Here is a 6,018-nt window from a genome sequence, read left to right on the forward strand (position 1 = left end):
TGTTTCCCAACAAAAAGTGTCAGTGAAAGCCATTCTGAATCACTGGTCCACAGTCGGCTTACAGGTTGCATATTGAATGGCTATCGATTCAGAGGTTGGGACTGGGGTGAACATCTGTTGTTTTTTTCTGTTGTTTGCTTGAGACAATTATCTGTGAAGGCAGTTTCTATGCATACACCACCCCCCCTCTAATCTTCCACCCAGGAGGCATTATCTGAGTTCAAGGATACATTCAGACGAGGCCAAAATAATAATAATAATAATAATAATAATAATAATAATAATAATAATAATTTATTATTTGTACCCCACCCATCTGGCTGGGTTTCCCCAGCCACTCTGGGCCCCATCCAACAAAGATGTCACACATTAAAACTTCCCTAAACAGGGCTGCCTTCAGATGTCTTCTAAATGTCAGGTAGTTATTTATCTCATTGACATCTGATGGGAGGGTGTTCCACAGGGTGGGTGCCACCACCGAGAAGGCCCTCTGCCTGGTTCCCTGTAACTTGGCTTCTCTCCATGAGGGAACTGCCAGAAGGCCCTCAGCACTGGACCTCAGTGTCCGGGCAGAATGATGGGGGTGGAGACGCTCCTTCAGGTATACTGGACTGAAGCCATTTAGGGCTTTAAAGGGCAACACCAACACTCTGAATTGTGCTTGGAAACGAAAATTCAAGGAAGTTGCAAAGCAGGGCTGGTGAGGGGTACAGCCTGCAGAGAGAGTCCCAAGGGCCAGACAGAGATGTCTGTAAGGATGCATATGGTCCTCAGACCTAAAGCTCCTCACCTCTACACATATGCTACTTTTCGCACTGCCTCTCCAGAGCATCTGAAGCAGCTCCATTTTATAAATGATCTTTGTAATTCAATGCAGCTGAAAGTTGGAAGACTCAGGTCAGATAAATGAAAGTACTTCTTCCTGCAGTGCATAGTTAAACTGTGGGACTTGTTCCCACAGGAGGGAGGGATGGCCGCTAACTTAGATTACTTTGGAAGAAGATTTGACAAAACCATGGAAGAGAAGGCTACCCCTGGCTATTAACCCAAATGGCTATGCTCTGTCTCTGCAGTCGGAGGCAGCAAAGCTCCTGAATACCCGTTGCTGTAAACTCCAGGAGGGTAGAGATGATCTTGTGTTCGGGTTCTGCTTGTGGGTTTCCCACAGGCATCCAATTGCCACTGTGAGAACAGGACGTTGGACAGGATGGACCATTGGTCTGATCCAGCAGGATCTTCTTATATCCTTATGCTGCTGTTCATAGTGTAGAATCTGCATGGTATCAAACACTGGGCCCAGGTGTTGCTTTGAACACTGTGGTTTCATCTTGATGTGTTGTCACCTTAGATAACTCTTGGGGTTGCCTACCTGATCTTGGCAGCCAGGTGTATGAGCATGATGGGGCTCAGGTAGGCGTTCCTTTGCGGTTGCCCAATGATTTTTCTTCCAGGCTTGGATTAACTTCAATGGGATTAATTTTGGGGAGAACCTGAGATCTTAATCTTGCCCAATTTTGGTTGGGTGGAATTTGGATAGGGTTAAGCATCATTCAGGGGTGATTCCCCCTGTTAGATTTATGAGCTGTCATGATCTGAGATGAACCTGCACATCAGGATAAAAGTTCAACAGCAGAGATTAGTCACGTCCATAGCTGCCAAGTTTTCCCTTTTCTCGCGAGGAAGCCTATTCAGCATTAGGGAAAATCCCTTTAAAAAAGGGATAACTTGGCAGCTATGGTCACGTCGAATGATCCTTCTTACCAAGCAATTAGGAATGTGAGTTGGGAAAATAACTGGAGACATGGGACCATCAAGGTTTGCATACCTATAACAGGAGGGCATTTTCAATGCATGACTAATAATTTAATAACGAGTGCAGCGTTGTTGAGCTATTGTTGTTGTTTTTAGCGTTAGCATTAGCATTTATTAACATTAGCATCTGTTAGACATAGGTCCAGGCTATCAGAACCATAGTCTCCCTTCCAAACCTGGTCAGGCTCTAAGATCCTCAGGGGAGGCCTTCCTCTCAATCCTGCCACGCTCATACTTGGTGGGGAACTGGGACAGGGCCTTCACTGTGGTGGCTGCTAGACTTTGAACCCCCTTCCGAGAAAGGCCAGACCTAACTATCCTTCTGCCAGTGAATACTGTTTTATTGTGGGAGGCTTTGAAGAACTGGCTACTTTTAAGGAAAGGGGTTTTAATAGTACTGTGCTCTTTTTGCTGCCTCTTTTTAATATATTTGTCTTCACATCTTTTTAATTCCATAGATAGTTTCATTACATTTTAAGCATTACATTTTATAAATTTTAACTATCTTCATTTTATCTGTGTTTCTTCTAATTTTTGTGAGCTGTCTTGAGTCCCAGTTCTGGGGAGAAAGGTGAGCTATGAATAAATGAAATAGAGTAATTAGTCACTTTACACAAACAAATTCTCAAATCAACTTAACAAGATAAAATAAGAACAATTAAAAACTAAGCTAAAACTGTTTAAAGTGGTTTCATTTATGGTATGAATGTGGTCTCTTTCACATACCCACACATACACACTGTATTTGCCCATATCAGAGAATTATTATAGTTTTTGTTATTATTATTATTATGTGGCTTGCCACATAAGGAGTCTTGAAGCAAGTCACAAATATAAGACAGAACAAAATGAAAATAAAACAACAAGAAGAAAAAATACTTGTGATAACTCATAAGATAGACTCAATGAACCTGCAGTGAAGTTGAATCCAGCTAAGACTTACTCCACTGAAGGTCCACTGAAATTCATTGATCTAATTTAGTTGTGTTTCTGAATTTCAATTTGTCTTCTCTGAGTAGTACTAAAATTGGATGCAAGACGTAATCAATAAACAGCAAAATGCCTGGGAGAAAAGATGTGTTTTTACCTGCCACTGAAAGTGTGTTAATGATGGTGCTAGGCAGGCCTAACTGGGGAGAACATTCAACAAGTAGGGAGCCACCACTGAAGAGTCCCTTTCCATTGTCATCACACTCCAAACCTCCCTCGGCTGGGCCACCTGGGACAGAGTCTCAGATGAATACCGAAGGGTTCATAGAAGTTAGATATAAATCAAACTTGAAACTGAATTGGGGAGTTTGTGAAGGCCCACACGTACAGGAGATACCTTTCCTCATGTCTTTGCCTTCCAACTTTGGAGAATGAGAACTGTTCCATCTATTTGCTCATGAGGATTGAGAGGGATGTGTTAGCATTTTTGTACCCACCCAGCCCCTTCATGTGTTGAATGAGCTTAAATTTAGAATGTCTGAAAAGGGCATGTTGTTGTTGTTGTTGTCGTCGTCATCATCATCATCATCATCACACACTACTCTTTGTCAAAAGACAACGGAGTGGTTTATCAGTCTTGTTGTTATCCATACCCTACCTTTTCCAGACTGAGACTCAGAGCAGCTTACACAAATTAAAATAGCCATGATAAAATGCAAAAGCTAAAAATGTCTGAAAAATAATGGTTAAAGATAATTAAATTCTAATAGAATTAAAATGATTTACAAACCAAATCTATTAAAATACAGCTCTTTCCTTTAAAAAGCAGCCAGCTCCTAAAGGCCTGTTAGAATAAAACCATATTCAAATATATTCATATTTGTTGCAAGACAACAAAGAGGGAGGCAGTCTACCTTCTCTAGGAAGGAAGTTCCAAAGTCTGGGAGCAGCCACTGAGAAGACCGTTCCTATTCATTTAAACATATCAGAGCAGCTTACAACAATTATATATTAAACCATACAATGAGGGGAAACATTTTAAAAAGTTATAACCAAAAATCTGCTATTATGGAAAGATGTCTTCTTAATTGCCTGCATACGCCTGATGGAATATAAAATTTCCAGCACAACGTTTACAGCACAAAACATAATAGCATTATATAAACACATAATATGATACCCATACTGTACACAAAAAGAATCGAAACAGTTATATAAATACAATGTGTAACAATAAGCAATACATAGTACCTAATATAATTAGGTATAATGAACACATGCTAAGTAGCAACGTCAAAGGATACACAATAGCACCCCAGCAATAAACTCGGTGACACTTGTCAGTCGCTGAGTCTTGTAAACATTAAGTTATTACCTACTTATCTCAGGTGCAGCTATAAAACATAATGCGTATTGAACAACAGCCTCTGGAAAAATAGGGGGGGGGGGAATCAACAGTAAGTTATCCGAAGTGCCCAAATGGTGTAGAATTTCATCATCTACTTTCTGTAGAAATAATTTTCCACCCCCAAAGAAAAGGACAGACCTTCTCAATTCTCTACTGGGACCTTTTCTTATCTTTCCCACTCTCTAACCCCGGGAGAGCAGGTCCTTAGTCTTTAGTTGTTCCATGGGAATCTCAAGGTCATCACTAGTTTTTAATGTTTGATGTCTAATTATGTTTAATATTCTGTTGGAAGCCGCCCAGAGTGGCTGGGGAAACCCAGCCAGATGGGCGAGCTATAAATATTATTATTATTATTATTATTATTATTATTATTATTATTATTATTTAGCAGGAGGAGGAGGTATTTAAGCAAGAGCCAGAGCTTCAGATCTATGCCCTTAAAGTGGATTCAAGCACTCTGACTGCATTCACATGGTAGTTTATCCCATTTCCCCAATGTTTCCCTAATTGTTCCCTAATTGTTCATCTGCACTTTATATGTGAGTTTTCACATGATGCAAAAGCCACTTCTGAAAAACTAATGGAATGCAATGCATGTTTTGATTCTCGCTTTTGTGTTACGTGATTCCAGAGAAAACAAATCCATTTGCAGGACACTTAGTTCAGAAAATTGTGGGAGCAAAGCGATGAAATTTGGGGGTTGTATGCCAGCAGGCAGTTCTTCCCTGCCCATTTCAATGGATTTGGGGCTAGATCCTGGCTGGATGTTCCCCAGGTCAGCTTGGGTACATAGCTCTTGAAAACAACAAATCCTGTTATTCATTTATAAATCTCAGTTGTTGTTGTTGTTTGGAATTGCTGAGCAACACTGGTTACTTTCTGCTAGTGATCAATAAACAGGCTGTGATTTCTGCATTGCATTGGGTTAGACTAGATGACCGTTGGTGTCCCTTCCACTCTAGAGTTCTGTGATGCTATAATTCTATGATAGGTCACCTGGAAGAGCCCCACAACTGCGAGGAATTCATCGGTAGTGTTTTGTTGTTGTTGCTGTTGTTGTTTGTCTGTTTTTATCCACCTGCTACTGCTATGGGATGCGGGTGGCACTGTGGGTTAAACCACAGAGCCTAGGGCTTGCCGATCAGAATGTCGGCAGTTCGAATCCCTGCAATGAGGTGAGCTCCCTTTGTTCGGTCCCAGCTCCTGCCAACCTAGCCGTTCGAAAGCACATCAAAAGTGCAAGTAGATAAATAGGTACTGCTTCGGCAGAAAGGTAAACAACATTTCCATGTGCAGGTCACAGTGCAGGTCATGTGGACTGACCCAGGAGTTCATCCCATCAGACGTGTGTCCCGTCTCTTTATCTGAAAAAGTTGGTCGTAAGTACCGTGTGGACGTGGGTGGTGCTGTGGGTTAAACCACAGAGCCTAGGGCTTGCCGATCAGAAGGCTGGTGGTTCGAATCCCTGCAACAGGGTGAGTTCCCATTGCTCGGTCCCAGCTCCTGTTTGAAAGCATGTAAAAGTGCAAGTAGATAAATAGGTACCACTACAGCGGGAAGGTAAACAGCATTTCCATGCGCTGCTCTGGTTCGCCAGAAGCAGCTTAGTCATGCTGGCCACATGACCCGGAAGCTGTATGCCGGCTCCCTCGGCCAATAACATGAGATGAGTACCGCAACCCCAGAGTCATCCGTGACTGGACCTAATGGTCAGGGGTCCCTTTACCTTTACTGATATTTACCGGTGATGCATTTTTGGGGTGACAGCACAGGAGTCACTGACCTCAACAAATTCAGTTATTCCATACTTGTGGTTTGACCTTTCTTCTTTGTTTTTGGCAGCACGCCAGTGAAAGAAGGTGTGCAGA

This window comes from Zootoca vivipara, chromosome 17 (genome assembly GCF_963506605.1).
Source record: "Zootoca vivipara chromosome 17, rZooViv1.1, whole genome shotgun sequence".
Classification (NCBI taxonomy): domain Eukaryota; kingdom Metazoa; phylum Chordata; class Lepidosauria; order Squamata; family Lacertidae; genus Zootoca; species Zootoca vivipara.